Here is an 11,360-nt window from a genome sequence, read left to right as displayed (position 1 = left end):
CTCTCTCTCCTCCCGCACTCTTTCCCTCGCACTGTCTCTTGCACCGCTGTCGTTATTAAGTCCAAACTTTGACTCGGCCTGCAGCCAGCTTTTGTAAATGAGAAACAAGTTTGGGATTTGGTTTAGAAAATAAAAGCCCTCCACACTGGCTTTGATGTCTGATAGAAAGAGAGAAATGACATTTTAAATAGGCTGCAAAAACAAAACCTTGAAAGTGCTTCCATTCTGTGGTGAGGATGTGTGATTGGACGAGGAAACTAGTGACAGGCCTGACTGTGTATGCTAGGAGGAACTGGGAAATCCACTTCCCTTTTTTTGGATTGTGTGTGTTCTGAATCATGGATGCTGTATAATTTCTGTGTGTTTGTGCATGTGTATGCATACAGTGATCAATAATCGATCAGCCTGTGTCCTCAACAAGGTCGGATCGTCCCGCCTTGGCGCGTGTAATTTCACAGTTGTGCTGAGCTCATCACCATCAGATACTTAGATGATATCAGGCAATATCATCAAGGATTTTATGCTGCAATGGCATCTGACACCTGTATGTACCAGGTGCACACGCACACACACACACACACACAAACGAGCTTATTCCCCACTCAAGATGTGAGCAGAATTCAACTACCTTATTCATGCAGTTATCGTTTAATACATTATTTTCAACGCTTCTCACTATTTTGCATTATTAAACGCATTTTATCTTACGGCTCATGTGACTATTATAAAATGCACATTGTATATTTCGATATTTGGGTATCTTGAGCAGTATGTGGCAGTATGTGATCATGCGAGGGTGGGATACCACACAGCAAGACGAGCGCACCAAGTGTATGCAGAGCTTTCATTAAATATACATAAAGCATGCTTTTTAAGGACACGTCGGCTTCCACACCAGTAAAGGAAAAAAAGCACAAAACAAAGATTAGCATCAGGAATTCAATATTAATCAGTGGGACACACACACACATACACACTCTCTCTCTCTCTCTCTCTCTCTCTCTCTCTTTCTCTCCGTTTTCCTCTCTTTCTCCTCTCTCTTGTTATAGGGAAGGCTTAATTCGAGAGGGACTTGTTGCTTTCGAGCTGCATGTCTGAATATTTTTATGTTCTCTGATTAAAACAAAACTCTGGTTGATGCGTCGCCTTTGTCTTTGGCCCATGCTTTGATTGCTTGTTGAGTTTTTCTTGCTCACTTTCATCCCTCCCTAATCGTCTTCCTGAATCTTTTTGTTTGCATTTTTATTTATTTTTTTATTTTCCCACAAAAACTTTTTTTTTTGTGGGTCTCGCTCTCTCTGTCTGTCTCTCTCTCTGGTTCTGATTAGCGTTTCTCAGACTCAGCAGGAGGTTGGCTAGCTGTGGGGGAAGACAGTGCCGTGACCACCGTGACCACACAGTCATGCCTGAACACGAAGCCAGCCTTCCATGCATCCCATAATAGCCCCTGTTCTATTTCTGGACTCCGCCTTGCCATTTTTACCGAGAATGCACAGAAAAACGAAGCCTTATTTGACCACATGAATTCTCAGCTTCACTCCTCCCACAAGTCAAATTCTGCGACGCGAACAACATGTCAAAACATGCGAGTCTCATTCCAATAATCTGAAAGAGTCCTCCCTCTCCGCACCACTTCGGCCCCTAAAATGCATCGATTTAACACTGAAATGCTTAAACGGATGCAGTATGGCTTGGCTTGCCTGCTTTCTTCTGTCCATGCAGCTGATCTCTGGTCAGGTGTACTGTGTGGCCGCAGTCGGCTCAATTAGGACACAAACATGCGGCTATCAGCATGGCAACATAATGACTGTGATTTGGATTGAAGAGGAATGCATGACTACATACAGAAGGGCTGTTGACAAGGGAAAACGGTGTGTCAGTGCATGGATGTGTTTGTGTGAAAGTCTATATGAGCTTACCCTTATTATCGCTCTTTTCCCATAAACAGATCTCTAGCTTTGAAAACGAATGGGCTAACGTCAGTAAACTTGTTTATTTAATTACTTATGCACATTCAGACCCACACACACACACATACGTGGGTATTGGTAGCCTGGTGATAATAGCTCTGGGCTGGCGACCCAAACAGGTGTGATCCCAGATAGGGGTGACCCACGAACCGCAGCGTTACTGAGAATCATGGTGCCCTTGGGCAGGGCGGTTAACCTGAGCTTGCTCCAGGGGAATCGTCCCTGTAATGAATGTACTGTAAACAGATTTGAATGAAAGCGTCTGCTTATTGACAAGTAGGCAATTATACAGCAAGTTGCTTTGTGTAATACATTAATTTTTTAAAGATGATGCAGCTTATGGGGTTGGCGCACATGAGAGCATGTGCTGTTATAAGTCTCTCCGGTCAGAGTTTGCAGGGCGGTAGAATGAGACTCGGGGCTGCTGGTAATCCCTTTCTGGGCTCGGAGTTTCTGAACCTCGCTTTCACACTGATACTGGTTGGTTAGAGGGGGATTAGAGCACTTCATCATTCACTGGACCCCAGAATAGAGGTGTGGATCAGGGTGGGAAGAGGGAGAAAGGAAAGGAAGAAGGAAAAAGGAAAAAATCAGAAAGGTGGAGGGAAAGACAGAAGTAAAAAGACAGTAAGGAAAGAAAAGGAGAACACTAACAAAGGAAGAAAAAGTATGAAAGGAAAGTAAGAAGGGAAGAAAAGTAGAAAGAAAAGAAAAGGAAAAGGTAGGAATATGGAAAGAAAGAAGAAGGAAGGAAGGAAGGAAGGAAGGAAGGAAGGGACAAACTGTTAGGAAAGGAAACAGTAAGGTGGGGTAAAGGAAAGAAGGAAATAAGGAAGTAAGGAACAAAAAGGAAGAAACATAGGAAGGTAAGAAAGGGAGGAAGGAAAGGAGGAGAAAGGGTATAGGAAAATGGAAGGAAGGAAAGAAAAAGGAGAAAGAAAATAGGGAAAGGTAGAAAAGGAAAATAAAATTTGAAAGGTATTGAAGGAAAAAAGGGAAGAATGAAAGAAAATAATTAGGAAAGATGGAAAAAAGGAAGAATGGATGGAAAGAAAGAAAGAAAAAAGTAAGGAATGAAAATAAGGAAACAAACAAAAAAAAAGGGTGGAAGGAAAGAAAACTGGAAGGAAAGGAGGAGAAAGGAAGGAAGACAAGGAAGGAGAAAACAAATGAAGGAAAAGGGATTTTTAGGAATGAAGGAAAATAAAAATAAATGAGTTAGAAAGGAGGTGGAAAGAAGGACAGAAAATAAGAAGCAAATATGGTTTGTTAGGATAGGACGATATTTGGCCGAGATACAACTATTTGAAAGTCTGGAATCTGAGGGTGCAAAAAAATCAAAATACTGAGAAAATCGTCTTTAAAGTTGTCCAAATGAAGTTCTTAGCAATGCATATTACTAATCAAAAATTAAGTTTTGATATATTTACGGTAAGAAATTTACTAAATATCTTCATGGAACATGATCTTTACTTAATATCTTAATGATTTTTGGCATAAAAGAAAAATCGATAATTTTGACCCATACAATGTTTTTTTGGCTATTGCTACAAATATACCCCAGCGACTTAAGACTGGTTTTGTGGTCCAGGGTCACATATATGTGTGAATATAATGTATATGTGAGTGCGTGTGTGTGTGTTCTTTCCACTATGGTTTATGCTTCAGCGAGAGTGCTGATGTCATGTAGACACTGCCAAGATTAAAGTGCTGCACCCGCTGTCTGGGGTGTAAACACTGCCGGCACATTAAACACTGCAGAGAGAGAGAGAGAGAGAGACGGTGGGACAGGGTACAGGGAGCCATGTAAATGAAAGACAGAGACGGCGACAGAGAAAGATAGAAATAGCAAGAATGAGTAACAGAAAACAAGAGTGTGGGGAAAGAAAAAGTGTCTGATTAATGAAAGGGAAAGCTGTGTAATGACTCTCTAAAGGCTCACAGCAATGACATCAGCAGCAGTGCATGTTCATTAATGCGAGGAGCGTTCCTTCATCTCTCCTTTCACAGCATTTGCATTGTTTTCACTACAGCGCTGTAATTATAAGATGCGTTTACATGAGACACGTCAATGTAATGCTGCTTTAGCTGCTACAAGAGCCTCATGCACGCTACGCAATAGATTATGGCATTCATCAAGCATATTTTGATTTGATAATTCTTGTATTCCTGTTCTTGTCCTTCAAATCAACATCCTGCATCTGATTATGAAGGAAATAAGCAGTTCTCAGGGAGCTGATGGAAATCAGGCGAAAATAAAATAGTCACAAAAATAATTTGCCTACAGTTTAGAGATTCTGTGTTTGCAACGACAAGGAAAACACTCATCCGCTTACCTTGTTTTTTCCTCATAGTTTTGTCTTCGAGCTCAAGTTTATTCCTCCCTGAGGAACATTTCAGTGCCTTTTTAGCTCATTTTAGTTCTCAGTTTGGTTTCACTGACATGTCTCAGATATTAAAAAATAGACCTTACTGAGTCAATTGTCAGCATAAATTAATATTCTAGAGCTATAATGAATGTGGATGTTATAATATAATGAATAAAAGTTTGGTTACTCTTTATTTTAAGGTGTCCTTGTTACAGTGTAATTATAGATTTAAGTACTGAGTAATGTTAATTAACTACATGTACTTACTATGTGGTTAGGTTTCGGATTAGGGTTACTTGCATGTAATTATGCCTAATTAATTGTTATTATATTAGTAAGTACATGTAACGTGTAAAAAGGACACCTTAAAATAAAGTGTTACCGAAAGTTTCTTATGCTCAATGTAAAATGCAGTAAAAATAGTAATATTGTGAAATATTATTACAATTTAAAATAACAATTTTCTATTTTAATATTTTTTTAAATGATTTTTTCCCACTTTGACCACAAAGCTGAATTTTTACATTACTTCAGTCTTCAGTGTCACTTGATCCTTTAGAAATCATTCTAATATGCTGATTTTGTGATCAAGAAACATTTATTATCAATGTTAAAAACAGTTGTGCCGCTTAATATTTTTGTGGAAACAATGATACATCTTTTTTTTAAGATTCTTTGCTGAATAGAAAGTTCAAGTCGTAACAATGTAAGTCTTTACTGTCACTTTTAATAAGTTTAATGCTTCCTTGCTTAGTAATTGCTTAAAAACAGCGTTGTTTCACATAAGAATATAAAATGTAAATACGTGATGTCAGAATATACATTTTTTGGGTGAAATATCCCTTTATTCCCTTAAAAGTCTCAATTTGCTAATCTCATTGCTGTATAGGAGAAACAAATGAGATGCTAAACAGATCTCATTTATGATTTTCTTTCCTACAGGTCATTATGAACATCATATTAAACTTGTCTGGGCTTTTCCGCTTCTTATGCATGTACATGAACTTTTAAAAATACATGTGTGTGTATGTCTCAGTGATCTATGTTGTGTGTCTGTATTAACGCTATGAGTGTATGCGTGTCATGCTGGCTCCAGTCGCCAGCGGTTATCAAAGGCCTTGTGGGTGCTGTGTTGTCTCTCAGGCTTTACAGTCGTTCCCTCAGCACGTCTGGCTGGCCTGGCCTGTCCTCTATCATGCCTGCCAGATAGTGGCTCCTCTGTGCTGGGCTTTGTTTGGAGGTCAGGAGCCTTACACACAGCTGTGGACACAACACAGAGGCAGTTAAAGTCCCACAGTCCTCCCCTATCATCTCCCCCGCACACATACACACACAAATATGCTCAGGACATGGAGCCAGTCCAGCCTGATGAAAGAGGGGAAAGATGTGAGGCGTGAATCGAGGCTATAGTGATTCCACATCTCGGGTGCCAGGAGCGCTGCTCCTCTAGCTCCTTGACAGATGTCTAAGGATAGAACATGCGCCGGTTTGTATGAAAGTTAGTGATTCAGATCTTTTTAATGGTTTAAACTCTTTTCATAACTTGGCTCGTCTCGGTGGGGCAGAAGAGTGTTTTGGCCAGCTGTTGCAGCGAGTAGACAAACACGGTGAGGCGGCTCGATGTTATGTTTCCACTGTAAAGGCCATTCAATCAGTCTTTAATTCTCCTAATAGCCGAGAGACCGGCCTATGATTACACTTATACACACTGATAGTGGCTGATACACACTTCCCTTTGGCTCTGATTCAGCTCTACGTGTGACTCTGCAAGTTGTATTTCTCTTTCATTCACTTCTTGTTCTCTTTCGCTCTCTTTCTCTCTCACTTCCAACTGTTAGTCTGATACTCAGTTTAAAGGTGCCGTTTATGCTAATATCCGCCTTGTTGTTAACTTCGTTCTCACACCCTCTTTCCAAAACTCGAACGTGCTAAATGATTTACAATCAGAAATGATTCTGATTGGCTAGAAAAGTACTTACTTTCAGCCTAGGGCTGTCACAGAGACGGGTATGACTTCTTTGGACACCTATTTCACCGAAGTCTGACAGGTAATCGCATTTCGTGCGTCGTATTGCAAATATTGCTTAGAGCACCTTCAGTGCACTTTCTGTTTCATACTTATGCATGTGCAGACAAACACACCTTTGTATTGCAGCCTTGATCCTTAACCTATAATCTGCAAAAGTGATTCAATTTCCTTTATAGTCACACATTCACTCCCCTCTGAATATTACTAACATTATTCCTGCTCGTGCCTTTTCTCCTCCATCTCTCTGTGCCTTTATTTTCAGTACAATTCTCCTTGAGTTGTCGCACTTTAATACTCTTTCAATAACTCTTTATCCTCTTTGTGGAGTATTGGTAAGAGCCGGAAGTCATGCACTTCAGAGCCCCCCCACCTCACTTGTGCAGAGAATTTCCAACATGGCAGCTCTTTGTTCGAGCAAGTAAGCAAAACCACCATTTCTTCATTTCAATGCAACACTGTCCACCTCAGCTGAAGAACAGACATTTAATATTCTTTTAAAATCAAATTGGAAATTGATTACTGGGTCAATGAGGTGATACAATTTTTTTGTGTTATCTATTCATTTATTCAAAAATATACTAGCATTCAAAAGTTTGGGGTCTGCAAAATTTTTCTTTTTTAAGAAAGAAACACTTTGAGCAAGGTTGCATCCAATTGATTAAAAGTGACAGTAAAAACTTTTAGAATGATTACTGTTTCAAATAGATGCCATTCTTTTGAACTTTCTATTCCTCAAAGAATCCTGGGGAGAAATAATCATGGTTTCCACAAAAATATGAAGTAGCACCACCATTTTCAGCTGTGACAATAATAATAAATCTTACTTCAGCATTTTAGAATGATTTTTGATGGATCATGTGACACTGAAGACTGGGGTAATGGCTGCTGTAAATTCATCAAATACATTAAAAAAATATTTTAAAATTATTTCAAAACAGTTATTTTAAAATTGTAATAATGTTTTACAGTATTGCTGTTTTTATTGTATTTTTGATGCAGCCTCAGTTAGCATAAGATATTTCTTTTGAAAACATTGCAGTCTTAATGGGAGCAACATTTTGAAAAATAGTGTACAATAAATTTAAAATTAAATACATACAATGATTTCAATTTCCAACTTCTATAATAAGCATGTTTTAAATTTCAGATTTTTTTGGGAAAAAGTAAAAAACATCAGGATGGTCATATTTTTGCAATGAAAAAAAAAAGCCGTCATTAAGTAGCTTGATATAATTTTTAATATTATTTCTTTGAACAAAATAAACAAAAAAAATAGTCTAGTTTTGCAATCAAATTCCATTTGTTCTATTTGTTGCAGATGTTGGTTCATGTGCACATTCATCTGATGGACATCTGTTGACGTCTGTGAGCTGTCTTTTGGTAAAATGTGTCTCAAAAACCACAAGAAAAATTGTCGACTGTGTGCACTGTTGACGCAAATTGCTGCCTGGTGAATTAAGACAGCCTTACCAACCACAAATTTAAAATGAGCTCCCATTTTGACATGTTTGTGTATAGTTTGTTATTTCTTAGATATTTAATGGTCGGGTTTTCACGGTCAATTCAAGTGTAGATGTGGGGTTAGAGAGAGAAAGAGCTCAATGCTATGCTGTTGACTCTGATTCAGAGTCTCAAAAGAGAGTTCTCACACTGGCCAGAGTCTTTACTACTGCCTCTGTCATACAACAGGGAAATGCAAGGGTTAGGTTGAGGTCAGTAAATCGGCCGTGTTTACTCTTTTATGTTATTTTCTGTGTGTGTGATTGTCCAGGACTGGAAGGACTGTCTGCAGGTGGCTTATTCAGGTTCTCCTGCAGATCTTGCAGGTCTGAGCGCACCTTTGCTCTTAATGAATCTTACTTTTCTCCTTGGGAGAAATCGCATCTTTAGCGCTTAGTGGAACACACGCAGTCTCATCTTTGCTGCATTGTGTTTTAGCTCTACAATAGCGCTCCAATCTTCTCATTTTCAGAGCTGTTTAACCTCAGATCTGGGATCAGCCTTGCCTTTCCTCATACGGTGAACGTTGCTTCTACAGTAGTTCAAACAGGGGCATGTGATCGAGAGGAAGTCTGTTTTCCTGCCATTCGCACTCTCCATTTTGGAGCCATGAGAGAAGAAAATGAAACACATTTATCTTGGGTTTCCCTCTTCTCTCAACCCTTCATGTGTCCTTCCTTCTGCTTTTATTTGTCGAGAACACACGTACACAAACCCCCGGAACGATGCGCCCATGCAGCGCCGTCGATATTCAGAAGGGCCCTGAATGGATGGCTGGCATTTGCATGCATTGATTGAGTGCATGTTTGCCCAATATTTCAGCGCAGCTGATGGCTTTATTAGACACATTGATTTAGAAGGCAGATAGATGGAGGTGGACGACAGGGAGGGGAATGAACAGAAGCGAATGAAGGAGGAAAGAGAGGGAACATTGTGACACACATGCTGAAAAATGGAGCAGTTTGCGTTGCTTTTCTGTGTATCTGGCAAACCTGAAATTGTAATAAATCACGAATAATAATAAATTAATCACAAATAATAATATATAATAAATTGGTTTTGTATTGAATCAAAAGGGCACACTGTGACTTTTAGATCCTCTGTTGGTCATTTATAAAGTTATTAATTGCATTGGTATTATATTGTTACATTCATTTATATTTAATTTACATTAGAAAATATTAATTTTAAAAAGTCCAAATTCCCATTGATTATTTGATGAACAATAAAAGTCCAATGTCATCTTCATTACTTGTTTTTTTTGTTTGTTTTTTTTACATTTAATGGCATTTCATACTATTTTCAAAAATGTAGTTAAACAATTAAAGGGAAAAAGAAGACATGAAAGAGAGGAGGCTAGAGTGAGAGATGGCTTTTGGACAGTGAGAACTGTGTGACATGTTGTGTGTGTGTGTCCTGAAAGAGTCTGATTAGGAGGACGGTGTTGGGTTGTCAGAGGAAGCGGTGGCCTAACGTGAGAACTCTCACCTTTTCACTGACTGCACTCAACTTTAGTGTGACCCTTACTAACCACAATGTGCACGCACACACACACACACACACACACACACACAGAGAGAGAGAGGCATGAACACAGGATGATTAGGGGTGGATAACACTACAGACCGCTGAATGCTTTCTCCCTCTCATTCTCTCTCTCTCTCTCTCTCTCTTGCTTCACGTTGTAGTTAAATGTGCCTTAAATCGGATTTTTTTCCACTCACATGTGACACAGATCTGACACACTGTCCGAACAGCAAAAACCGCATTCATTGCTACACTTTCCATGACCTTTCTAGTTATTCACGTTTACTTGTTAAAGGGGTCATATGCGATTTCAAGTTTTCCTTTCTCTTTGGAGTGTTACAAGCTGATTTTGCGTAGATAAGATCCCTGAAGTTGCAAAGACTAAAGTCTCAAAACCACAGAGATATTCTTTATCAAAGTTAAGACTCTGCCACGCCCCCCTAAAACGGCTCGTTCTAACACGCCCCCACATATCTACCTCACTATGTGGAAATATTAGCATAATGCCGCCCAACTGTTCACGCAAAGAAAGAAGGCGTGGTTTCAGTAACCGCAGTTAGTGTTGAAGCAGCCATGGTATTTGAAAAATAATGTGTTTTTTGAACATTAAAGCATGTCAACATATTCTGTTACACCAAATACACAAAATAATGATCTTTAAAAAAGCATCATATGACCCCTTTAAGAACTTTCTATTCATTTAAAAAAAAATTTTTTTGTTGTTACTTTTTTTAATATTTTTAACCATTTAAAGTAGATTTCTATTTGTATGAGATAGCAATCTTTGAAACCAACCATTTTAAATGATGATACTTTTTAGTGTACAAATGTATCCAGATCCTCAATGCACTTAATAATGTTGCTGGCTGACAAGCGAATTTTATTCTGCACAAACACTCTTACATATTTAGTCAGTTTTAGAGCAAAGGAAAATGTGGGGGAAAAAAATCTAAATATAGTTTTTTTTTATGTTTAAAAAAATATGACTTTGGGGGGGGGGAAAGTAGCCAGAAAAGTTTTGTGTATGTCTGTTGAACGTGCACTAGTAAGTAAGATTATTTGAATGAAATTAATATTTTTATTCAACAAGGAAGCATTAAATTAATAAAAAATTACATTTATAATGTTACAAAAGATTTCAAATAAATTGTGTTCTTTTGAACTTTCTATTCACAAAAAATTCAGCAACAAAACATTGATGAAAATAAGATTTCTTGAGAACCAAATCAGCCTATTAGAATGATTTCTGACTGGAGTAGAATGAAGACTGGAGTAATGGCTGCTGAAAATTCAGCCTTACCACCACCACAAGAATAGAATACATTAAAAAATATATTAAATACATTTTAAAATATATTACAGTTACATTTTATATACATTTTAAAATAAATTAAAATAAAAACTCAAGCATAAGAAACTTCTTTCAAAAACATTTTGAATGGTAGTGTATCAGGTTTGAGTGTTTTACACATGCAGGTTTAAGAGTGTCACCTAGGGATGGGTACCGAAACCCGGTATTTAATCGGTCCCGGGGCTAAATTATGAAAGACCGGAGTATCGATAAACTCTGACGTTAACGGTTCTGCTTTCGGTACTGGAGAAATTAAGAAAACACACATACGTTTATTATTGCTATATATACATTATCTTGCAAATTCTATCTCACCAGAGTCGCCAGCTGTTTTTCAAACATTTGTCTGTGATTCATTTTTGCTATTCGAAATTCAGAAGCGAGATCACGCCCACGCGGAGGAGCTTCAGCACGCGCAACATGAAAGCCCTGTTCAATTATGATAGAAGAGAGAACTAAACATTCAAACATCTGCTTACACTTTAGACCTGTGGCGGTTTTATTAAGCTAATTTCATTTTTTTTTTTCGATTTTGGCTTCGAAGGATTATACAAAAGAAGACATGAGGTAAAGCTATTAAAAACTAGCTGCGTTTCGTATTGCGCAACTTCTTT

The 11,360-nt window shown here is 38.2% G+C and overlaps 1 protein-coding gene across 1 annotated transcript in view; it reads left to right on the top strand.

The window, feature by feature from the left end:
- bahcc1b (BAH domain and coiled-coil containing 1b) overlaps positions 1-11,360 on the top strand; it is a 100,697-nt gene that overhangs the window by 7,402 nt on the left and 81,935 nt on the right. The window lies entirely within an intron of this gene.

The sequence above is a fragment of the Sinocyclocheilus anshuiensis genome, unplaced genomic scaffold, assembly GCF_001515605.1.
Source record: "Sinocyclocheilus anshuiensis isolate Anshui unplaced genomic scaffold, SAMN03320099.WGS_v1.1 scaffold1885, whole genome shotgun sequence".
Classification (NCBI taxonomy): domain Eukaryota; kingdom Metazoa; phylum Chordata; class Actinopteri; order Cypriniformes; family Cyprinidae; genus Sinocyclocheilus; species Sinocyclocheilus anshuiensis.
Note: the sequence above shows the minus strand (reverse complement) of the source record. Positions and strands in the feature narration are given on the sequence as shown.